The sequence below is a fragment of the Suncus etruscus genome, chromosome 8 (assembly GCF_024139225.1).
Source record: "Suncus etruscus isolate mSunEtr1 chromosome 8, mSunEtr1.pri.cur, whole genome shotgun sequence".
Lineage (NCBI taxonomy): Eukaryota > Metazoa > Chordata > Mammalia > Eulipotyphla > Soricidae > Suncus > Suncus etruscus.
The window spans coordinates 23,273,184-23,300,133 of record NC_064855.1 but is presented as its reverse complement, the minus strand read 5'-3'; positions in this window follow the sequence as shown (position 1 = coordinate 23,300,133).

Below are 26,950 nucleotides of genomic sequence, written 5' to 3'. Positions count from 1 at the left end.
GGGCATTTACATCGTGTTATTAGCATCTATTAAAGCTGCTGCTTCTTGAGAGCAATCAGATAATAAGGATGCAATGCTTTTGATGTGCTGTGCTAAGAAAGATATAAAAGAAGCATCAGAGGGGGTGACAGAGGTGTAGCTCTATGGACAACTCTCTGAGTTCTGTTTCGGGTACCAAAAATAATGAGGTTGGCTATTGGTTCCCAGCTGTCTGATGTGTGTTGGCTGACTGTCCTGAAACCCTGGGCAGCAGGAAGAGGTGGTGTAGCCAGAGGGCAGCAGAGTGCATGGGCACAGATCTCTCTTGGGGGCGGGGGGGGGGGGCTGCTGTGCTCTTAGCAGCTCCCTGTGTTCTGAGAACCTTACTGTTAATTGACAGTATCAAAGGGTCAAAGTGTAGTTTCATAAGTGTGTTCTGGAACCCATCATGGCCTTGGTTGTGACAAGGATGGATGCCTGAGCTGAACTGAGAGCCACTGACTTTCTCCTAACTGGTCAGAGAGTTGATCTGAACATTACTTTAGTGAACTTGAGTCTAACTACTATTGGGGACGGAGAGGCAGAGAGACATGTACAGAAACCAGAGAAAGGAAGAGATGTTTGAGCATCTCTTGGTCCAAAACTTGTGAGAGACACCCTATGTTTTCATCCTGAACTCATTCTGGCAGGTGCTTCATCATTTGCAGCCAGTGGTGATTGGAGGCAAATAAAAGTCTCAATTAGGGTATCCAGCTCATCAGACAAGAACCAGGAGAATGGAGGAAATGTGAGTGAGGCATCAAACAAAAATCCAGTCTTTCAGGACAAGAGTGATGCTGAATGGTCTAGATTGCTCTGTGACAGGGAATTCAGAGTTCAGATATTTTCTAACTGGTTTGGCAAGGAAGGCCCTATCTTGCCTGTGAATGTTCTCTGAAAAGTGTGAGCCATTATTCTTGGCTTATGTCTGCCCTAGCACTATGGTTCCTGACCTTTCAGTGAACTTAGGCTGAAATATAACTCCTTTTGTTTATTTTGTGAAACAACATACAGAAATTGGCAATTCCCTCTCTATTTTAACTGGAGAAACAAAACAAGATTATCACTTGTAATCCTACTATATGGGAGCAGCCACTTTCATAATTTTCTTCTTCTTAAAAATAATCTAGGTATAGCTATTTGTCTTTAAAAATCATATTATATGACAATATGTAAGCCACTATGATCAAAATAAAAATTATATTAAAAATCATTATATGATACATGATGTTAATTTTCTTCTACCTTTTACATCATAAAAGTTTCTACTAAAATATCATTTATAATTTCTGCATTGGCTGGTCCGATGGCAGTGGTTTATCAGAACTTATTAATATTAGTATCACAAAAGTTGGTATATAACCCCACCCACTGCTCAATTTGACTGGCTTAAAAAAATAAAATTACTGAATTATGTTTCTTAGTTATCAGCTATTTCTAAAATCCTAATGATAAATAATGCCATTTTGAATTTGATATATCTGTGTTTGTTCCAAATGATTTCCAAGGAATACTCTAATTGAAACTAAAACAAATTTTATTCCTCTCTGTGGGATTTGTCATTGTGACTAGGATGTATCTTGGGGTGCTTTTCTTTTCTCTACTGCTATTCTTTGGGCATGCAGGATTTGGTTGCATGCAGTCTTTAGCTCTGAGAGTTTCTGTAATGATGTCCTTGACGATTGATTTTTTCTGGGGATTTTCTTCCAGGGTCTCTGGGACTCCAATGATTTTTATATACTCCCAGTTGAGTTTATCAAAGACTTCTATTTTCATATTTTCACATTCTTTGAGGAATATTTCCATTGTCTGTTTGCTTTAAGGCTCTTTCCAATATCTTCTGTTGTATGGAATTGTTATGCATCTCATCTTCCAGCTCACTGATTCTATCTTCAGCCACTTTTACTCTGTTGAAAAGGATTTCCAGTGAGGTTTTCATTTTGCCTACCAAGGTTTTCAGTTCTGTTATTTCAGTTTGGAGTTTTCTGATTTCTATTTTCATATCCTCTTGATGCTTATTCTTGTGCATCTCATTCTATATTTTCTACTACTTCTATTAGGATCCTCCATATTGCTTCTTTAAACTCCTTATCTAAGAGGCTAAATAAGAGGTTGGCACTTTTTGGGTCATCAAAGCTACCATCTTCATTCTCTATGCATGGTGAAGGCCTGCATTGTCATGCTTGTAGTGTGGTGTTTTCTACATGCTGTGCTTGGGTTCATTGGCTAGGACAGTGGTCGGCAACTTATTTTTTCAACTGAGCCAAATCTCGCCAAAACCACAATTGAAATTTATTTTGAGAGCCACGTTTTTTTTGTTTTTGTTTTTGTTTGTTTGTTTGTTTGTTTTTGGCAGCGTTCAGGGGTTACTCCTGGCTCTATGCTCAGAAATCGCTCCTGGCAGGCTCAGGGGACTATATGGGATGCTGGGATTCGAACCACCAACCTTCTGCATGAGAGGCAAACGCCTTACCTCCATGCTATCTCTCCGAAGAGACTTTCTTTGTCCCATTTCAAGTTCTTGGCTCTTTTGTCAAATATTAGTTGACTGTATATCTGGGGGCTTATGTTTGGAAATTCTGTTCTAACCCACTGGTCTGAGGCTCTGTCCTTGTACCAGTACCATGCTGTTTTGATCACTATGGCTTTATAGTATAGCTTCAGGTTAGGTAGTGAGATGCCACCCAGGTTCTTGTTTTTTAGTATGTGTTTGGCTATTCTGGGTCTTTTGTTGTTCCAGATGAATTTTATGATTGATTGTTCTATGTCTTTAAAGAATGATGTCTGAATTTGGATGGGGATTGCATTAAATCTATATAGGAGTTTGGGTAGGATAGTCATTTTGACTATGTTGATTCTACCTACCCTTGAGCATGGGGTGTTCTTACATTTTCTTAAGTCCTCTTCAATTTCTTTCTGAAGTGTTTTGAAGTTTCCCTGGTATAAGTCTTTCACTACCCTTGTAAGGTTGATTCCTAGGTACTTAATGTTTTTGTTACTATTTTAAATGGAGTTGAATTCTTAATCTCTCTCTCCTCTACTTCATTATTTGTATAGAGAAATGCTACAGTCTTTTGTGTATTGACTTTGTAGCCAGCCACTTTGCTGTATTGGTTAAGTGTTTCTAGGAGTTTTACCGTGGACTCTTTAGGGTTTTCAATGTATATCATCATATCATCTGTAAAAAGGGATAGTTTGAGTTCCTCTTTCCCAATTTGGATTTCCTTGATGCCCTTCTCTTGTCGAATTGCTATTGCTAGGACTTCTAAGATTATATTGAATAAAAGTGGAGAGAGTGGACAGCCTTGCCTAGTTCCTGACCTTAGTGGAAATGCTTTCAATTTTTCACCATTGAGGATAATGTTGGCTGTGGGCTTTTCATAGATAACTGTAACTATCTTGAGGAAGGTTCCTTCTAACCCTATTTTGCTGAGTGTTTTCAACATGAGTGGGTGTTGAATTTTGTCAAACGCCTTCTCTGCATCAATTGATATGATCATGTGGTTTTTGTTCCTCTTGTTGTTGATGTGGTGCATGATGTTGATTGATTTACATATGTTGAACCAGCGTTGCATCCCCACCAGGAGCTCTTCTATCAGGGTAGTTCATGTCCTCAGTAGAGGCAGTTCAAAATTCTTTAAAATTTTCTTAATCCTTCTCACTCTTAGTAAAAGCCTACAAGTAGGATTTACCTATTTTAAAATAAGTAGGATTAACCGATTTCATATAAAATAGAAAAAAAGCTAGTACAGAATTATTTATAATATTTTTTGGGGTCATACCTGGCAGCACTCAGGGGTTACTCCTGGCTCTATGCTCAGAAATCACTCCTGGCAGGCTGGAGGGGTGGGGGACCATATGGGATGCCGGGATTCAAACTACCTTCCTTCTGCATGCAAGGCAAATGCCCTACCTACATGCTACCTCTATGGTCCCCCCTATTTATAATATTTTTAATTATATACATGTGGAGATGAAAAATAGTTGAATTAAAAATTTAATTTTCAACTTATCATTGATTTATAATTCTGTGGCATCTCAGGGGATTTGCTCTAGTCATCTATGTGTGTAGGTGTCACCACCTCAACAATAAATTAAAAATATCTCAGATATGGTATAAAAAAGAAACATAGAAAGAAATCAACAACTAGCCAAACTATATTTTGTCTATAAAACTGAACTTACTTTGCAGGAATATTGTGTGAAAGGGTCCCCAGGGGCACTGGTGAAAGGAAGCAGATGCTATGCTAAGGGAGTGTCATATATGGAATGATATATGAATGAAAATCATAATTAACAGTATCATAAATGACAGTACCTTAATAACAATGATTAAAATAATTGTTTGACTTTTGACACTTCAATTTGTACCAATACTTTTTTAATTTATTAATATATATTTTTATTTTAAACATAGTGGCTTAAATATCATTGACAATAATATTTTAGGTACATATTAATTTGTACCAATACTTTTGACATAATTTTGATGTAAAAAATCATTATATCTCACACCACCATAGTGCCAAGTTGCTCCACCAATGGTATTCCCACTCTTCCTATTTTTTTATCACCCCCACTCCTACCCTCACTTTTTCAGTGTGTACTCCAAGACAAAAGGCTTTTTATTGTAACTTATATTGTCTGTTTCTTTTTTTTTAAGTTTTTTTTATCTTATTAATTTATTTTATTTTTTTTAATATAATTTTTATTTTGATCATAGTGGCTTACATATTGTTGACAATAATATTTTAGGTACATATTTACATAAAATCAGGGGGGATTCCCATCACCGGTTTGTCTTCCCTACTCCTCCTTTTTTGTCCTACCTTCTATATCCTCTTCCCTCACCCCCAGTGCTACTAGAATATGTGGTCCCCTCTGTACCTATCCTATTACTTCGTAGTCTTACACCTGTTTGGTCCTGATGCCTCCTTTATTTCCCCCTCTAATTGGGGGGCAGGACTAGCTAGTTCAAGTTATGTGGTTTTGTTTGAAGAGGAGAAAAATAATAAACTGGGGTAAAAGTCTAATACGCCGGGAATAAGCAGAGTTCTTTTAGAGGCTCTCGCCATCGGTTTGAGAGACGAAGGAGAAAAAAAAAAAGGTGAAGCAGTCCACCCCTACGAAATGAAGTGTCAAATATCTATTAAGAGTTCCAACCATAACGCTAAGCACCCCAAAAACAGAACAAAACAAACAAACAAAAAAAAATGTCGTGGTCTTGAGAAAGGCATCATGGCCGAGCCCATGAAGAGGGAAAAGAAGGGGCCTGAGAGATCACATGGAGGCAAGGCGTCTGCCTTTCATGTAGGAAGTCATCGGCTCGAATCTCTGCGCCCCACATGGTCCCTCATGCCCGCCAGGGGCAATCTCTGAGCCCGGATTTGTTTTGTTTCTTTACATACCAGAAGTGAGTATGCTTATCCAGTATTTGTGCTTCTTCTCTGACTTTTTTCAGTTAACCTGACACCCTCCAGTTTCATCCAGTTGTAATAAACTCCATGCAGTCTTTTTTTTTGTGGACACATAGTATTTTTTCATCTTTTTAATGGCCACATAATATTCCATATATATCTATCTCATTTTTAAATCCATTTATTTATTGAACATTTGGGTTGTTTCCATATTCCGGTTATTGTACCAAGAACTGCCTTAGGTATACATATATCTTTTTATATAAGCTGAACTTAGCTATACATATATCTTCTCAAATTAATGCCTTTGCCCTTTGTGATGACAAGAAGTGGAATTGCTGAGGCATATGGAAGCTCTTTTCTTACTGTTTTGAGATGTCTCTTTATTATTTTCTATAGAGACTGGAATAGACAACCCTTTTCATTATATCTATGCCAACACTGTTTTTTTCCTTTCTCTTTTTATTTGCCATTCTCACTTGTATGAGATGACAGTTCATTGCTGTTTATATTTTCATTACCCTAAAATAGGTAATAAAGAATATTTTTCTCATAAAATAGATGACAAAGAATATTAAAAATAATTTTAATGGCAATATCCAGAGTTATAGTGTATATGGCATTTGCCTTGCATGCAGCTGGCCTGAGCTCAGTCACAGGAACCACATGTTTTCCCTTGAGCCTGTCTAGAAATTATCCCTGAGTGATAAGGGACAACTCCAGACAACAAAGGGGAAAAAAGGTTTATATGGCAAAAGAAACTCAGGCTAAAATAAAACAAAAACAAAAACAAAAACAAAGCACCCTATTAAGTAGAAGAAAAGACAGTATGTCAGATTAAAGGGATATATATATTTTTTGGGGGAGTGCCACAACTACCTAACTGTGCTCAGGGGTTACTCCTGGCTCTGCTGGGATGCCAGGGATAGAGCTTAGGGTCAGTAACATGCAAGGCAAATGTCCTACCTGCTGTGCTATTTATTGCTCTGGCCAGCCCATAAAAGGCTAATTTTTAAGATATATAAAGCACTCCCCTAACCCTGTGTCTCTTCTATCCCCTCATCTCCCAATCCTGATCTGTTATCTTTCCCTAATTTAACCCTCTTTACCCTCAGTTCCTAACTCAGTAGGCACCAAGATTGACCTCCTGCCTCAACAGACCACCTTCCAGCTCCTCAGTGAAAGACACCCACTGGGTCCCCGTTCTCATGTCTTGGCAAAGAACTACAACCAGCACGCCTGCTGACTCATGCTTGATGGCCTCTCTCACCCCCATCAAATCGTGGACTGCTGCATGATACAGGAATCAGCCTCAGCAAAGCCCCCAGCTCAAAGACACTATATGGTCTCGTAATGCAGCAAAGCATCTCTCAAATTCAATTCCAAGGCCTGTGAATTGAAAAGTACCTTGGCTTTTACTCCCCACAAGAATATATCAAAAGACCTAGTTGGGAGTCTTATATTGCATATGGAAGCTCAATACCTGTATAACAATACATCTTAAGATGTATATTCCTAAATATACAGGTAGTCTCCTCCACCACTTGCTTTATTCGAATACCTTTTCTTTTCTTTTCTTTTCTTTTTTTTTTTTTTTTGGTTTTTGGGCCACACCCGGTGGTGCTCAGGGGTTACTCCTGGCTGTCTGCTCAGAAATAGCTCCCGGCAGGCATGGGGGACCATATGGGACACCGGGATTCGAACCAACCACCTTTGGTCCTGGATCTGCTGCTTTTAAAGGCAAATGCCGCTGCGCTATCTCTCTGGGCCCAAATACCTTTTCTTTTTAACTCAGTTTTATTTATTTGTTCTATTTTAATATATACATTTTTTTCTCTATCCTTACCATATTTGGTGCTGCTTGGTACAAAAAGCCTTGACTGGGATAAAAGCTCAGAACAAAACCAGATGACAGAGACTGTGTGTGCAGCCTGTCATCCTTACCCAGAATAGCACCAGCAACACAGTATGACACCGTATGTTTTTGTATGGGCACAGTAAAAAAAGAGAAAACCATAGACACAGGAACAAGATATTATCTTCTAGGGATAAGAACTCACTTTTTATAGCAGAAGGGTGCCTCCCATCCTGAACATGTGTCATGTGGATATAACGCAGTCTCCAGGAGATTGGACAGTGTTAGTCCAATCCCAAACCCCAAATCCCTGACATAGAAATGATACAGCTCCAGGCAACACCACCAGGAATTAAGCTCCATTGGGAGATTTATAACACTGCTCTGGCACCAACTTGTGCCAGTTTTGATATGACAAGGAGGAAAAGAAAACTTGACCTAAGACCAGGCTGTCCTATCACATCACTTAACACTAAATGGAAATTAGAAGAGATATCGTCCTTTGAACTGTGAAAAATAAGAGCACCAACAACAGAAAACTGACTTTGACAACCGTGACTGAACAGAACCTACCTTGGAACTAATAAGGAAAACCCTACTCTAGGCTGTAGCCCAGGACACATAAAAAACAACAACAACAACAACAACAACAAGATGTCTTATTGCAGAGGTCCAACTTCGACAACAGAGACTGAGCAGAACCTTTGGATCCATAATATCCTAGGCTTCGACTTAGGGACTGAATGAAAACAGGGAGCAAGTGTTACAGAAGACTGAACACAACAACAATGATGGATAGTAACCTCTAGAACCTAGAGACTATCCTAGACCCTGACCTATAACCCATGCAAATATCAAGATCACTAGCTACAGTTGCTTGATTTTCTCACACACAACCGAGAGGAAACTTTCCTGGCATCACAAAAAAGCCTTTGGGATGGGGTAATGAGTATATATGGAGCCAGGGGTTGATCCCATGATGGTATGCTTCAAGGATGGAGAAACCCTGAATGTCTTAGGCCACGAGAATTCCCTTTCTTCCCCAATGCTTACTGTGCCTATGCAAAAAAAAAAAAAAAAAAAAAAGTGGAGGGAACGCCAAACCCTGCCACTCCTGCACCCATACTATTTCTTGTTTTGTTTTGATTTGTTAGTTTTGACTTTATTTTCCTCCTCTTTTTTCTTCCACTTTTCTCTTTCTTTTTCCTCTTGTGGTTATTATTTAGAGATTTATTTTTTTTTGTCGGGTCCATTTTTTTCTTTTTTCTTCATTTTTCTTTCTTTTTTTATTCTCTCCTTTCTTTTTTTGGTAGTTGTCACCAAATTTTTTCTCCCTTTTTTCTTATCCTTTTTATCTCCAATGACGGTGGAAAGGATGCTCAATCTACAACAAGCTGTAAAGTGGAGACCAGTTGCACAATGCTAGTGCATTGGGGTAAAGGAAGGAGATATGGATGCATACTGGGAACAGGGGCGGAGGGAAGACAGCACTGGTGGTGGGAATGCCCCTCATTCATTGTCACTTTGTACCATAAATGATGCAGTGAAAGATTTGTAATGCACTTGGATCACAATAAAAATTTGAAAAAAGATATATAAAGCACCCAAATTTGAGCAACAACAAATTTCATAACCTTACCTAAGAAATGGAGCAAGTAAGTAGACCCTCCCATGAATAGGAATGTGGACTTCTAATATTCATATTTTGTGTGTGTTTGTGTATATGTGTGCATCTGGTGCATAGGTTATGACCATTACATGAAACTTTTTTTTGAGAGGTGGCACACCTGCTGATCCTCAGAGGAACCAGCAGCTTGGCATTCAGGTCGTTTGGCATTTAGGGATCCTCACAGTGCCCAGAATCAAACCCATGCTTCTTGCATACAAAGCATGTCCTTCAGTTCACTGAGTTATTTCTTCAGTCCATGTGAAACTTGGCCTATTATCTTTATTATCATTTTTAATTTGCAGATCTGTGATTTACAAAGTTATTGATAGATGAGGCTTAGGCATACAATAAAACTTTTCTGTTGTAAAAGGTCACTTATCTGTCAAGATTAGAGACTGAAGAATCAGGGTGGGAAAATTGTGCAGTGAAAAGCAGTCTACAATATTCTGCCTCAACTTATGTAGTGCCTCCCCCATGAATGGCCCCCTAATTAGAGGAGCCCATTTGTCACAATATGCCTGCCTCTGTTGACATGTCCTCACCCAAGTTCATAGTTTACTTCAGGGGTTCACTCTTGGTGTTGTAGATTTTGAAGGTTTGGACAATGATTTTGATGTGTCACTGTCTTTACAGTTTTATTGGCTCAAGCAACTCTATGTGCTTCACTTACCCTCCCTCCCACCCTCTCCTGCTTGCCATTGATTGTGCGACTCTCCACAGTCTTACTTTGCCCAAGATATCATCAGAGCTTGCAAGAGACTTTTTTGTTGGAAGACAGGTACCATGGCCCCTTTCTCTATAATAAAAGTTCCCTCATTGTGTAAGGGGCAATCCCAGTTTTTTGGTTTTCCTCATAGATCAGTTGGGCCTTTATGATGCAGAGAGGACAGGCACAGATGCCAGTGACTCATTGTTGTGCTGTTCCACTAGGCTTTTCTCTGGGCCCTGATGATTCCCTCTTTCTTAAGAGAAAAACATATTCGGACTCTGCAGCTTTTCTTCTTCTGTTTCAGCCTGAGAGCTAATTTTCCATTTGCTATAAAGCTCTGGGTGAAATACTGCTGCTTCCTTTTCTGCCAAACCAATCCTCAAATGTCTCTCTCCTGTTCTGCTCCTGCCTCCCTCCCCCTGCCAGTCATTCCCTGACTGTAATGGATTCTCAGTTCTTTCTTTCTCTACTGCTCACATCTCCATTCCAATACCAGCTCTCTGCCCCACTTCCCCTTTCTTTTGTGTTATCCTATGAATTGTCTCATCTATCCAGGCTGTTTCATCCAGAATCTCATAACAGAAAGAAAGGTAGGTCCTCCTAAACCCAGGCCTCTGGTTTTCTTCTGAAGTCACAGAAAGCTGGCAGGAGGAGGAAGGTTAGGGTTAAGGAGGAAAGCTTGCTTGTGCCCCATGTTGGTGTACCTATCTGAGACCCTGAATTTGGTGTAGATACCTAAGACCCACCCATTTCTGGGAGGGGTCTTGGGAACCAGATATTAGGTGTGACCTTACCTGCAAGACCCGGCCCATTCCTGGGAGGGGTCTTGGAATAGGTAGATAAACCTTGGAGCCAGGGGATTAGGGGCCCTTTCTGCGCTGCTGGGCGCTCTGGCTTGTGGGCCTCTGTGTTCTGGTCTTTGACCAGCATGGAGCCCAAAGGGAAGATGGCTAACAGGAGATAAGACGCAGGGCTAGCAAAGTATTGCTGTGCTTGAAAGGTTATGAGTAGGCCACACACCTGTGGTGGATAGGGCATAAATAAAGTTGTTGCTTCCTGATGCCTGCCTGTGAGTGAGTGATTTTGCCTTTCACCCGGGCTTGGGATCCATGGCTGGATGGGAGCCAGGAGCCACGTGGCCTGGGATGGCAAAGAGAAATCCATCGCCATCCACTGCCATCCAGCCCCATCGTTATCTATTTAATGCAAGACCCCATATGCAGGGAGTATGGCATGAGATTGGACTTTGTCTCACCACGGGGGGAAGAGGAATCAAAACCTGCTTTTGCAAAAAACCAAAAATTTGCAGTGATGCTGGGGGGCTTTCCATGGGGGACAGAGCCCAGATTCTGAGAGGTTTCCTTGATGCATTGCTTTGATGAATACCTTGGAGTCTTTGTACAACCCCAAGGACAAGATTCCCAAGCCACAGAAGTAGAATGTTCTGCCACCTTTAGACCTTAGTCCTGTGCTGGGTAAAAATGTTAATGTATATGTGGGTGTGTACAGTTCTTACATATCCGAGCTTCTAAGTAGATAGTTATCTTTGCCACGTCTTAAGCCCAATCACAAATCCCTGCAGGACTGGGCCAGTGTCAGCCCTTCACATTCCCACTTTTCATCTTAACTTGCCCACATGGTCAAGCAGCTTTAGCTCTACTCAGAACAATGGTTTTGCCTTAGGGCCTTTTCTCGACTGCTGAGAAGAAGCTTCTGAACTGAGTTAGGTGTAGCCAGTGCCCTTGCACTATGTGAGGGACCATAGTGTGAAGAGATAGGAGCATCCAGCAGAAACAGCTGGCGTTGGTGTCCAGACACTGTGATGAGCAACGTCGTTGTGATGGGATGGACCACAGAAGGCAGCTCAGTGCTGTTCTCAGCAGACATACACTCTTGGAGAGCTGGGACACAGCCTCAGGAAGAAGCCAAATCACACAAAGAGACAGTTGTAGACAGAGCTCAGTGGTCCATGAATAAAGAGAGAAATCAGAGGATTAGAATGAGTGAGGATGGCTGCAGATTTGGGAAAAGTGGGGGAAGGGGGAAAGAAAAGGAGAAAAAGAATGAAGCTATGAATAGGGTGCTGAAACACCCTATTGGTGGGTTAGATGCTTACAGTAAGGACCAGTGGATCCAGTCCTAACAGAATGCAGAAGTGAGTGCTAAGAGTTCTGCTCTCTCTTGGAGGCTCCACTGAGGTCTAAGTGTCTTGCCATAGAGCTAGATTCCATGCTATTACTTCCATGTGTATATTTATATTAAGTCACCTTTAACTGAGGCACTATAGTTTTAGTCTAAAATTTCGCACAGCATTCTAACAAAGAGTTCCACCTTGCTTAGATGTCTCTCTGCCCATGCCCCATCTCAGGCCCCATTCTTTGATGTCTCAGACTGAGAAGGTCCCCATCAGTGTATTGACCTCTGTTGATTGTCTCTATCAAACAGATACCTTGGTCCTGAGGGCAAGGACTGACTCTTACTCATTTTTTAGCACAAGTAAACACAAGAATTTGACAGTGAACTCAGGTCTTCACCACTTAAATCTTACTGCTACTTTATTTTGTTTTCCAGTAAATTTTGTCAAACACCTTCCATGGTATCTTTAAATATATCCAAGTGTGGGAATTTTATGTGCAGAAACCTATCCACTCCTCGGGCAAGACACAATTATTTCTCTCAGGCTTGCTTGTTTATTTTCTAGTTGAAAAGTCTCAAACTCAGCTCTTTCTTTCTCAATGAAAAGTAGCAAGGTTGGGGAATATATGGAAACAAACCTTTAGGAGCTACTCTCAGTGTCAAAATATACCAAAGATGTGTGGCAAAAATGGTCCCAATATTTATATATTGTGGACTATGAATGACTTAAAGAAATAAGGTTCTGCAGTGGAAGACAGAAAATGGAAGTCAGGAGGGGAAGTGGGGAACCACCCATGGGTAGAGCACTTATAAAGTGATTACTTCACGACTGACAGGAATTTATGTAAAATCTATAAAGATGGTTCTAGAGTTGCTGGTAAGGATCCCATTTAAAACTTAGACTTTGGGCTTGAAGAGTCCAGGCAGTTAACTCAGATGGTGCAGCAGGAATGATGGAGTGAGGATACAGTTGGGTGGACCCCCAACCCCATTGCCTACTTCTCTGGTCTCCCAGAGATGCTGTACATGATCTCTGCTAGCTTCTGCTACCTCATTGTCACTTCACTCTGTTCCTGGAGTGACATCATGAATGTCTTGGCTATTGAAGTGAAAACTTAGGGGCCAGAGTGATAGTACAGCAGTAAAGTATTTGCCTTGCATGCAGCCAAAACTGGACAGAACCCAGTTTGAATTCCAGCATCCCATATCGTCCCCCGAACCTGCTAGGAGAGACTTCTGATCTCAGAGCCAGGAGTAACTCCTGAGTGCCACCAGGAATGACCAAAAAAAAAAAAACCAAAAAAAAAACAAAAACAAAAACAAACAAACAAAAAAAAAACCAAAAATAAAAAAGAAGTGGAAACTTAGGCGGTGGGAAGATTGTGTGTGTGTGTGTGTGTGTGTGTGTGTGTGTCTGTGTGTGTCTGTGTGTGTGGGTGGGTGTGGATGGGTGTTTCATACTCAGAGCACAATTCCTAAGAGGAGGCAGATGCCTTTGTAATCAATGCAAACCACACAGGCAAGGAAACAGTCCTTATGTGTCAGTTATAGCAGCTTCATGGGGCAATGGGGGAGGCCTGGAGTGTTCCTACAAATCAGACCTGTACTTGTGTGGTGACTTCACCCATTATCATCATTATTCAGTGCAGTGGGTGATTTCTTACAGTCTATAAGCCCACATTGGCACAAAACAGTCAGCCAAGCCCAGTTTACTTTCAGACTCCCTAAAATTGGTGCTACAAATTCTTTGGGCTGAAGCAGATAGAAAGGAACATATATTCTTCGTGATAGTATCATACTGAGCATTTTCACTGCTCTAAAAATTCTGTTCTCTCCCTATGAGCCTATGTGAAAAAAATATGTGAAAAGCCTAATATGCATTAATTTAAGGTTCCTCCATATCATTTTTTCTGTTTCTTTTTCAAATGAAACTATATTCTTTTGTCTGGGTATACTCTAGTTTCAGCTACTGAGGCTACCTTAATGGCCCAACATTTTTGTGGCCCCCAAATTTTAACAATTAAAAATAAATATCCATAGAAGGGGTTTTTAAGTCTTCAACTCTTTTGTGTCAATATTAAAGAATGTGAGAATCGATTCATAGGATATTAGTGTCTATAGTTTTATTAAACACTATCAAATAGGGGCTGGAGTGATAGCATAGCCTTAAGGCATTTATCTTGCATGCGGCCAACACAGAACGGACCCTGTTTCAAATCCCGGCATCCCATATGTTCCCCTGAACCTACCAGGAGTGACTTCTGAGCGCAGAGCCAGGAATAACTCCTGAGTGCCACCAGGTATGACCTGAAAACCAGAAAAAAAAAAAAAGAAAAGAAAAGAAACTATCAAATTATCTTCTAAAGTGTCCATATAAATTTTGCATTCACGCCAGCAAAAGGATAATTCCTGATGCTCCATATTTTTAACAAACTTTTGCATTAATATTCAAAATTTGTATATTTCTGATGAGTATCATTGTATCTAGAGGCTGTTTTTGCTAGTATTTCTGATAAAATACAATGCAGAACATCTTTTGATATACTTGTTTTTCCCTCTTGTATATTTTCTATGGCAAGATATTAGTTAATGCTTTTAGCCATTTTCAAATTGGATTATTTGTTTCCTTATTATTGAGTGGTAAGAGTTGTTGGTACATTTGAAGAACAGATCATGTTGCTTATAAAATATGAAATTTTTACCCAGAATTTCTCCACTCAGTGCCCCCACTCCATACCCTATCAGTCTCTGTTTGCAAGAAGAGCTATAAGAGTGAGAGCCAGTGTTTGGAGCCTCTGAAGTTGGAGGCAGTCATGATACAGGGGTTGGACATGTCTGTTTTGTGGCCAGAAACCAACTAATGGAGAAAACAGAGATCTTGAGAAATGATGGGGCTTTCGTGAGGGCAAGGCCAGCATTGAAACTTCCATTTTCAGTTAGTTATTCCAAGCAGGAAACTGAATGTGCAGGGAGGAAGAACTTCTGTTTCAGGGCCTTCTTCTTCCCACCTCATCCTCAGAGAGCTCAGGGCTTGGATTTTGGCTGATCAAGATCTTGTGATGAGAATGAGTTCCTGATACTAATCTGGAGTATGATTCCTGATGTGGCAAGATGCCCTTGGTGGCCAAGACACTGTCCATCTTGTATTTGGTCATAGCTTACATGTGACAGTACTAGGTCAGTTTTCTGGTAATCACAAACTTGAGATTCTTCTAGCAGAATTTGTCTAAGGTGTTGGTGATTTTTCTTACTGGTTAAAGGACAAAAGGAAAGTACTTGAGATTCTGATTCCCCTAAGGTGAGCTATTTTAAAAATCCTTAGCAAGTCAGGTAGGAAAAGATCACAGCCCAAATCAATAACTGGCTCTTGGACTGAGAGCAGAGGATGGTTTATTTATGAGCTAGGCTGATGTTGAGTGCCTAGTTGCTACCCATGGCTTTGCTCTCATGGGTGTAGCCTACACCAAGCAGTAAATTATTAAAATCAACAGAGATTTGCTTTACCTCTTCTCCTGGGTGAATGCTGCACAAGTTTTGACTCTTGATTACCTTGAGCAATTTTCCAGAGTCGTGTTTTGAAACTACTTTTGCCAAAGATCTTAAGTCTAATGTAGGTAAAAATCCACAATGTACAATAATTATATTCCTGGAAGCAGATATGTAAGTGTTGCTTGAAAAAAATACATCATGCTGTAATTGCATTGGAAAAGTTGGCATCTAATCCTTTACAAGGAGGGCTCATTCTGTAATGCAGTTTGTGTTGCTAACGAACTCTCCCCATCCATATATAATGTCTCATAAATTTCTAGAAGTGGAACCACACTATGCTTATGATGGGTAGGAGGACACTGTTGGACCTCACAATGGAAGGACTGCAAAGTTATCGGAAATAATTGGAATGACTTCTACTCTGGCTGAGGAGGCCTAGAAGAGCATGATGGGAGCATAAAGTTTTGTGTGGAATTGAAAACTGAATGTAGGTAAGTTATCATCAATTTGGATTGAGCATTCTGATTCTCTGAATGCCTGGCACAGACAGATGCCATGTATTGCTGGATCTGCGATGCCTCGCTTGTAAATGAACACAACGTTCCCAGTTTGGTTTATCAACTCTGTATAGTGCCTCTATTCATTCTAGGTTCCTACTTCCCCTTTCTAGGCTTTCACACTTGTTGTAAAGGTTTTCATTTACTCCTTTACTAGCTATGACTTGAACCCACTTCTCTTGAGCACATTCCTAGATATATTCAAATATGCTTCCCTCATATATGGTTGATCTGCCTTACTTTGGACATTTCTGACATCTCAAGCACCGATGCATTTTTCTCAGTGAATGAAGCCCCCCAAACTTCTCAATCTTCAACAGCCCCATCTTCAGACCTCAGCATGTTCACTGAAGCTACATTTTATTTGCCCAACACCTACTATCATTGTATAAAATGCTTTTGGCTCCACATACAAGAAACCAAGTCCATCTGGTTAAATAAGAACATACATCTTCCTTCTTCTTTTTTTTTTTTTGGTTTTGGTTCATACCTGGCAGCACTCAGGGGTTACTCCTGGCTCTATGCTCAGAAATTGCTCCTGGCAGGCTTGGGAGACCATATGGGATACGGGGATTTGAACCACCGATCTTCTGCATGTAAGGCAAATGCCTTACCGCATTACTATCTCACCGGCCCCACATCTTCCTTCTTTCCATCCTACTTTCCTTCATTTTATTTCTTCCTCCTACCCATTCTTCATATATTCAGTAAATGTCTCAAGTAAATGACTAGTTTCTAGAAATCCAACTCTGGACAAAATCTGATTTCTATCTCAGGGTACATAAAATTAAGCAAAAAATGCACACGTTGGCAATCTCCTACTTATCATTTGTAACCCTGTTGAAACATTATTCTTTTTACCAGTGGGGAAACTCTTTCTTGACCTTTTCCTTGTTCCCCCATTTTTATAACTTGGTTGATGTTACCCTTCTTCATTTCCTAAGGTCATGCTCCTCCTGTTGGAGGAATCACATTTCATTACAGTTGTATTTCATGATTATGTCTCACTAGGCTATGAGTTCCTGGAAAAAAAAAAAAGAGATGCCTTTGAATTCAAAGTATTTGGTTTAAGGTATGTGTTTGTGAAAATGTCTGTTGGCAGGAATAACTGATTGATCTCCTTTAGGGAAGAGTGAGGCTCATAGAACTTCACTTTCTCCAAGGCCAATGAGGGGTGCCTGAGTGGTTGCATGTGAGGGCATAGATAAATTGGCATCTTTTTGGAGTGCAGGTTTGTTTCCATGACACAAATTACTCAGTCTTAACTGGGAGGTGGAGCATTACCCTATGTCCACATGAGCAGTAATTGATGCCCCAAATAGTCCTGCTGGGAAATACTTCACAGCTTGTTTTTATCACACAGAAGGTAGATCAGACCATTAGCTTGATGGCTTGGTTGAGTCCTTGGGTTTTTGTTTTAAAAGGGGCTCAGCACTGAGGTATCTTCTGCCCAACAATTCTATTATTTATCATTTCCCTTTCCTATCAAGTTCTCTGTGACACGCTCCAATGGATAGAATCAAGTTTCTTAATTTCTTGAAGGGGAAAAATGAGTGAAATAAAATTTTACTAAAATCTCCTTTGAGTCACCAAACAATCAACATGTCCCAGTTTTATTTCCATGTTATTATTATTGTTATTATTATTATTATTATTATTAATTAGGACATTTTGTGAAGTGCTTCGACAAGGTTCATAATGTTCATGGAACTGACTCATGGCTCTTTTGGGCTCTTGAGTGACTGCCATTGTTAGTTTTCAGTTTTTAACAATACATAATTGTTATCCAAAAGCTCCCCATTTTCCCATTTTGTCATGAGTCAGTGGTGAGTGGCAGGAGGCAGAACATTTCTGTGGAGGGTGCACTCCTCCCCAGCCAACCCCCCTCCAGGGCCTGGTATTGTGTAGTATGTTCTTTCTTTGCCAACTGCATTGAATCGTGCCCTGAGATTCTAGCCTTCACATTTTCTTCTGTATTTTGAGAAGAAAAGTGATGGAAACAATTCCCTTCCAAACAATTCACTTCTTCACCCTCTGTCCCTTTGGGGGAGAGAATGAATGATTCAAATAATAGCTGTGTTAGTCAGCATGGTTAGCTAATTCAGATACTTTGAGTTTTCTCATCTATGCAATGAGCTTAATAGTAGCACATGCTTCAGAAGGTTGCTAAGAGAAATACATGGCAAAATAAAAAAAAATTCAAGCAATTGGAACTCTTTGTGCATTTCATAATTGTTCAGAGTATGTTAGCTAGTCAGTGTTTCTAAGTTCTCAGCAATGTGTCTCAGTAGAAAAGTGCAACTGATTTATAGTCTGTTTATCTGCACTGCCTGCTCTTGCTTGTTACCAGACTCCCTAGCATTTAAAATCCTGGAACCAAGTCTCCAGCAATGACTTGTCTTCCATTAGTGTATGTCCACCCATCCTCCAGACCATATACACTCTCCTCCTACATTTAATGTCAACAGGTAAATGGATATACCCAGTCCATATATTCTGTGGCCAATTTTTACTTGCATTTATCTCTCACTTGCCAGTGATGGTTCAAGTTAAACAGTAAGCATTTGCTGCAAAAGAAGAGTGAGGAAATCTGTATTCTAATTAACTTTATCTTTAATTGTTATGTGTCTCTGAGTCACTGTGTTTTGGCAAACAGGGTAAGGAACACAAAGATTAATGAAAGTTGTCAAGATAGATGCAAGAACATAACTGAGGATTTCCATAATGATATTTTGTGAATCCTGTACTTGCCTTTATTGGATTACATTACGTCTGGTAATGTTAAACAGTTATTCTGTTTTGATGTATATGAAAATCAAGACACAAAAAGATAGTCTTCTGCACATTACTTGATTTTGATATTTTTCTTGGGCTTCAGTGCTCCTGCCCTGTAATGTGATTGTCCGTTTTTTATATTCTTCTCCCACACAATAAGTGCCTATTTCAAGATATAGCTCACAATACATGCTCAATAATGTAGAATGAATAGAGAGAGCCAGACACTTGATTCTATGATTCTTAAGCAAATGCATATTTGTTCCTTTTACCTCATTTACTTGCCACAGTGACCTTCACATTATCAGAGTATGCCAGAGAAAAAAAAGAAGAAAGGCAACTTAGAAAGATAACCATTGGAAAATATAAAGATAAAGAAGCTTATAAATATAACAACCTAGAATATAGATTTTTTTTTAAAAAGATATCACAAGAGTAGGTGGGTGACTGACATTAATCAGTTACTCTTGGTAAATTGAGAATTTTCTTGGTATCCAACAATTAGCCCATGATACCAAACAGAAGACTCTATGCTGTAAGAACTTAGACCCCCAAATCATACAGCCAGATTCCAACTCAAGGCTTCCTAGGTAGTGGTCACTGGTAGCCTCTGCATCCCTACTTGGAGCCTGGGTATTATCACAATCTAAGTGGCACTGGCTGGGGTGGGGACATGTGTTTTTCCACGCCATTGACACTAAACACCCTCCTAAAGACAGAAGGAGAAGGATCTTGGGTGGTGGTGCTCCCCTGTCAGACACCCCCAGTTTATATCCACTATATCCTCTCTGTTATTTTACCTCCTTTGACAGAGAACAAGCTCCAATTAAGATAGATTAAATACCTTCCTGCCACCATTGATGGAGCAGGAATTCAAATCCAGGCCTGTCTCATACATAATCAGTGCCACTTTCTGCTGCCCAGCCAGGGACTCACCCTTTGTCTACTGTGTTAATCTCATAGCCAGGAAGATGAGGAAGCCAGTAAGTCTGCTCTGGTTTCTCTTAGGCACTAAGGGCATCGTTTGAAAGAAATTAATGTGAAAAGGATTCAAGGGGAAGGAGTAGGTCAAAAAAGTCAGTGCTTTTTAAAAAGTTGAGTCATATTGACTCAAGCTCGGAAGGAAGAAAGGATGTTTTGCAGCATCATTTTCTATGGAGCTCATACAATGCATTTCCATCTTGGCCAGGCGAGGCTCATTAAACAGGAAGATTATCTGCTTATTTGAGATGACAAATCTATCCTCATAGCCATGGCTTCAAATACTTGGGAGCCTGATCACAAACACATTTTCATAATCCTTGCAAAGATTAATGAATGATAATTACCTTATTCAATGGCAAAATCGTTAGTTTGGAGTATGTGTCCTAGTGACAATTTATGCTATTCATATTCTAAAATGAATCTACATAATGCATTACTTATAATCCCTATGTTCTTTTTTTCTTTCTTTTCAACTCACTGGTAGACCTTTTTCATTTTCTGTATAAAGTAATTCAACTCTTTCTGTCAGTTACTGCTTTAAAAAAAAATAGCACTCTGGGTTTTAGTTTCCCAGTGAGCTGGGGCCATTACTCAATACTTGTTGGCATTATAGCCTTAGGAGCCTCTGCTTCCTTCCAGTTTAACAAATTCACATTTCAATATTGGAGCTTGGAAACATGAAGCTTTTGAAATGACACAGTGGATGCTCTTAATTGCCATGTAGGGCCTGAAGACCATTGGTGAGCTGCTGTTTAAAAAAAAAATCCTTCTAAAGAGGAAAGGTCATAATCAAAGAGATTGTTGGGTTTAACAACCTGGAAAGATATCTACATTTGCCCAGGAAAAGTGGGCCTTGAGATGATCCTGCATATCAGCGGGGCATTCAGCCTCATAGATTGAGTGCCTGGGTGAGGGTCATCTCCAGGGCACAAGTCAGGGCTATCCTGCCATACCTGTGCCACATTGGTCCCATTTCTTTACTCCTTGTCCCCTGGCAATGTTCAGAGAGCTGCTTTTGGTAACTGTAAATTTATGGAGCCTCCCTTCTCATGGTAGGATCCTTACAGGGCAGTGGATTTCCCATCAATCCCTCATATCCTTAAAAGTTTTCTTGACTTTTAGCTACACCCTCACCTCTTACAAGCAAAATTCATAGCTACAGATCTGAGGCATCGTTATTCAAGTTCCTGTGATGTGGGTTTTCTGCTCAGTCCTCTCTCCTTTACATCTCAGTGCCCTTCTCAACTCTGCCTGAGAGAGGAAGAGCACCTGGAAATGTCCTTTCTCTATTTTTTTGACCTCAATATTTCCACTTTTCTATGGAGTCAGTCAGACTTCAGATTTCTTCCTCATGGATTGACTCATGGTGTGGAGTCCTGAGTCTTCATGTGTTTTTCTTGATGTAAGGACCCAGAAATACTTCTCTCATAGCACTTCACCTGTGGCTGGAACTCCTAAGGCTTCAGACTCTTAACTCCCAAATCTTTCCAACTCCTTGGGCAAGCCTGGCCTTTATCACCTTTGACCAGTGGCTATGCTTATTTTCCAGAGAAGTGGGGATATTTTCTTTCCTGGCCTTTCTATGTTTTTCTGCTTTGTCGGGGGCAGCACCAATGTTTTTGCTTAATCTCTTCCCATTCAGTTTCCAGTCCTAATTCTCGCCACAGAACCCTGCTGCCCTCCTTTCCTCTTTGTAGGTAACATGGAACTCAGTTCAGCTTCTTTTTGATGGTTCTAGGGAGTGATCCTTCTACCATGCATAGGATGTTTTTCTCAGTACAACTCTCAGTTTTCCCCCCTTCTACTGCTTTCCTTCCTGTATACTTTAGCCTTAGATTCTCTTTTTCATAGATGATTGCTTTCTGCTCAGCTTTGCTGATTATACTCTAATTCTCCCCAATGGTCTGGACAGCCAAGGTTTCCCTCTGTGTGAGGACACATATTTATCTCTGTTACCCCAAAGAAAATCTTGTGGCTAATCCAACCCCTTGCTCTGGGAAGCTGATTCTTGTAGATTTGGATGAGTGGATTTATCCATCCACCATCTTTCCAGTTGAGCTAGTTTGCTTCTTATGGAAGAACACTCTGACCAACTGATGTTAACACAAAGATAAACATGCCCGAGAACCATTATTCATAAAATGGGCTTGTTAATACTGCACAGGATGGCTGAGATGATGGAAGGAAATAATAGAGGACTTTTAGTGTCGTTTATCAACATCATCACTGTTGTGGAAAGGAATCCATTTTTATCTTCTCTCTTTGGATCTGAATAACTCTCTCCACCCCAGTATTCACCTCCCGGTTGTCTTAGATTACTCACAGCTTTGAGTTCCCCCAGGACCAGCACTTCATCTTTTTCAGGCTCCTATTTCCAGAATCTGCTGCAGTTTCTAGTCTGGACTGATGCACATAAAATGATGCACATATCAAATGATTGCATCTGTTTGGTCTATGGACTTTTGGATGCATTCTGAAAAATACAACTATAATAAAAACCACAGTTTATGGAGAAGAGAAACTAGCAGGAATTAGAACTATAGCTCTTTGACATTTGGCATTGATGGTTGCAAAGGGAAAAGACTGGGGGTGTTGGTGAGTTGGGTAAAGGGGGTCATTTGTATGGTGATGGTTGGAAACTAAACTGCAGGTAGTGATCACCATGTCGTGTATACAGACTATTATTATGATGCTATGTACCAGAAACTTAAGCCAATGTCATCTCAACAACAACTTCATTTGAAAGTGGTGAGTCCTTCTGAGGGCCAACACTAATTCTCCAGTCTATGTACTCAGAACACCTTGCAGCCCTTCTCTCCCACCCCTCACCTAAGACTGTATTTGTGACTCTGTAGTCCTAGTTTTATTGTTATGGGGTGGCACAGAGTCTCAGAGTCATCAAACAAAAGAGTTTCAAGGGATTTTATTAGCCAGTGTCTGCTCAGGGTCTCAGATCTAAGTCACGTGGGCCCTGTTAACTTGTCTCACTTATATAGGGCTTTTTGAGGCACAGGAAGGAGGTGGCTACATAGCTCTAGATAAGCACTATTCTTTTGGTTTTGGTTTTTGGGGCCACACTCAACAGCACTCAGGGGTTACTCCTGACTGTATGCTCAGAAATCACTCCTGGCAGGCTGGAGGGATCATATGAGATGATGGAGATTGAACCCTGGTCAGCCACGTACAAGGCAAATGCCCTACCCACTGTGCTATCATTCCAGCCCCATGGAGAAGCACTTATTCGCAAAAGCACTGGTACAAAAGTAAGTGGGCAGCATAAGTGTTGTGACCTTACCTGGACAATTCTAGTTTATGGCCCCTTGTTTACTATGACATTCCCTCTTCTTGGATGAGTATGCCAGTTATAGGTTAGGGTATTCTCTCAGCAAACCCTCTGTTACTTTAAGAAATTGACTTATAATATGGCGACACATATGCCATCACACCATGGTGGGCCCCAAAGAGGAGAGTGCTCCTGCCAAGAGCAGACTTCTTGCATTCAGTTTAGGAATTATCTGTGTGATCTTTAATTTGTTCCAAATGCCACAAATTATTTCTGTTCTAACATTATCTTTAATTTTTATGAATGAGATTTATAGTTAAGTCATAAATTATATTTATATTATATATTGAGATTTATATTCAAGTGATTAAAAGTAAAAGAGAAAATGATGGAGTCTAAGAATCTCATGTGTCCACCAAGTTTTTTTTTTTTTTTTTTGCAGCCCTGGTTCTCTTTCCATGGAATAGTCTCATGGTTATCTGGATGGAAGGAGATCAAAATGGCTACCTGGGATCCAGTTGTGTAGAATTCTTTCTTTATAAAGTCTGCGGGAAGAAAAGTGTGGGAGCACATCAGAGATATGCTAAAAATTTGATTTCCTGTCAATTGGATATTTTTAAGACATTGGTTCATCAGAGTCTGAACATCTTTCTCTTGGAGAAAGAATGAAAATTGTAAGGTTCAGCTTTTCTTTACAGCTCTAAGAAATTCCTTACAGAAATTTACATCCAAAACTGTGTACCAACTTAGATAACAAGTCTCTGCATTAACCTTTTACTTTCTCATAAATGAGCCATTCCATGTTTACCATGTTTTTTTACTGTATCTTAGGAGTAGGGAGGATTCATTCCAACACTATGTTGTTTACAAATACTTCTAATCACAACCTAGAAAATGTTCTTGTAAAATGCATTTTCCAATATTACTAAATGATATCTTACCACCTATTATTGACAAGCAATATCACTGTAATATCTATCTCCAGGTCACTAACTAATAAATTAAAAATTCAATTATGTTTCTTCTCTGTCATCCTGGCTTTTCTTGTATTTGTTGTTAAAGGAGCTGACTTTTGATTAAATCCTTATGCTTGACAGGTAAATTTACTCTGGTGCATGAAAATTATCTTAGAAATGTTTGGTTTTGCTTCTTACATAAAAAGATTTTTTTTGTTGTTTTTGGTTTTTGGGCCACACCGGCAGTGCTCAGGGGTTACTCCTGGCTGTCTGCTCAGAAATAGCTCCTGGCAGGCACGGGGGACCATATGGGACACCAGGATTCGAACCAACCACCTTTGGTCCTAGATCGGCTGCTTGCAAGGCAAACGCCGCTGTGCTATCTCTCCGGGCCCACATAAAAAGATTTAAGATTAATCTGAATAGTGTATATTTTTTGATCTATATGATTTTTAGCATTTTTTTTTAGCATTTTTAGCATTATTTTAGATACTACTGCTTGTTAAGTGTGGGGCCAATTGCTGAAATGCTCTTCCAGATTTTATATATCTAATTAGGATGTCCTGGAATAGCATTCTGGAGCACCTTCCTCCCCACCTCACCCCCACACAACACACACACACCAAAGTCACTATGGTAAGCATGGATGGATGAGCTGCAGAAATCAATGAAAGACCTTGGTTTTGGGGTAATTAATTTGATTGTGGACCACACTTAAAAGTATATAAGGGGTCATTTGCCAGGGATGGTCCACCCTCATGAAAAGCATGCATCCTGATCTTTTAATCTATCTCCCCAGGCTCTTATTTGTAATGTTTATGCCTTAAATTTCTGCTTATATTATCATAGCTCTAAAATGAGAATAAAATTTCTACCATGTTTTAAAAAATGAGTGAAATCAATTAATACTAGTTTCATTCTAATATATAGGAGACAGAATTTTGGTGCTGAAAAAGAAATCCCTTCAAACCACTTTTTTTTTTTTTTTCAGAATGAAACCAGAGACTAGTGATTAAAGCTTTGTCTCAGGTTATATGGTAAACAACAAGCAGTTCTTACTTTTGGCCTGCCTTGGCAACTGCTCTTACTAGTGACAATCATAATATTTTCAGGTAATAGCAGACATGAGGACACTGCCCATTTCGTGGCATTTTGGGTACCTCAAGACAATCTTCATCTGATTAAGCAAGCCATCCAATACAAAAAGCTAATACAAATCTAATCTAATTGTAGAAAATGAGCAAATGGATGAATTCATTGGCAGTAGGGTATTCTGAGATACAGATGGACACCTGACATAACCACATCCAATTTTCATGGAGGCAATTATTTCCCTCCAATTTGAAGTTATTCAGTTAAAAACTGACAACTAAATCCAAACCTACACATTAAAGCACCATTAGCCCTTCTCTAATAATACATGAGAAAATGTCAAAATGATGATGAGAAGATGGAGAAGGTTTGAAGTGCTGGAGGATTCTTGGTGAAAGTTCAGTATTTCCTCCTCTTTGGAGTTGCTGGCAAAGGTCTTGGGTGAGACAGCCACCATTAATTTTATTGCTAAGAATGCAAAGCCTGTCTCTCATATCTTTGACTTCTGCCAAGGAGCTTTCTAAAATATTATATGTTTTCCTGGCTCAGATACAAGTCAAAAGGGACTTTTTAAATCCTGCCTCAAAAGGTTGAAACAACAGAGCAATACAGCCTGAACAGGAAACAGTTCAAGGGTACCTAGGAGGCTTCTTCAGAAACAGTTTGCCCAGAATGGGCCTTGATGAGCTGCCCTTTCTTAGAAGCCAGAACAGATGGAAACTCAATTAAATTTTAGTTGGTCTGGGTTAAAGATTAATTACTATTAATCTTGAAGGACAGTTTTATTCAGAATTTTTGGTTGAAAGGCAAGAAGCTCAACTCGGACTCATTCAGGCGTGTAATCAGGAGACCTAGTTTTTCCATCTTTTCCCTACTGGCCATTCTCACTTCCTCTCTCCTTCCCTTACTCCATACTAAACAACTTGATATTAAATGCCCATTAATCAGTTTTTAGTGGTATTAGTATAGTTACAGTTATTGTGCAACCTTCTCCTCTAACTACTTGTAAAATATTACTCAAAGTAAAAAGCCTTATCCATCAAACTATTCTCTGTGCTCTCCTTTCTTCCTCCCTCCCTCCCTCCCTCCCTCCCTCCCTCCCTCCCTCCCTCCCTCCTTCCCTCCCTTCCTTCCTCCCTTTCTTCCTCCCTCCCTCCCTCCCTTCCTTCCTCCCTTTCTTCCTCCCTCCCTCCCTCCCTCCCTTTTCCTCCCTCCCTCCCTTTTCCTCCCTCCCTCCCTTTTCCTCCCCCCTCCCTCCCTCCTCCCTCCCTCCCTCCCTCCCTCCCTCCCTCCCTCCTTCCTTCCTTCTTCCTTCCTTCCTTCCTTCCTTCCTTCCTTCCTTCCTTCCTTCCTTCCTTCCTTCCTTCCTTCCTTCCCCACACCCCCATACCTGGTGTTGCTCAGGTTTACTCTTGGCTCTGCACTGAGGAATTACTCCTGGTGGTGGTTGGGAGATGGACCGTATGGGATGCTAGGGATCAAACTCTGGTCTACTGTGTGCAAGGCAAATGCCCTACCCACTATTGCTATCTCTTCAGCCCCCTGCCAACTGCTTTTCTGTAGTGACTGAGCTGTTTCACATTCCCACCAGCAACATGCAAGATCCAAATATGTTCATATCTCCACCAACACTTATCACTGAACCCCATTAAAACCATTATAATCTTCTTATAGATATGAAGTGGCATCTCCTTATGGTTTTAATGTGCATAACCCAATGACTAGCAGTATTGAGTGCCACTGCTTCTTCTCTGGAGAAATGCCTGATTTCTTCTGTAGGGGTTGCATTGTCTTGCTGGTTTCTTTAATGGGAGGTTGATCAGTCATCTCCAGTTTCCTGGAATGCAAGTCTTTTATATTGAAGACTAATAAAGGGCCAGGCAAACTCAGGGCTGTTCATGCAAGTGGGGGGAGATGATTCCTCAGCTCCTGATGTAACTTTACAATCTGGGCATCAGACAAGAAACAGAGTCATTTTCCTGTAAGCTCAGCAATGATGATGATGGTTGA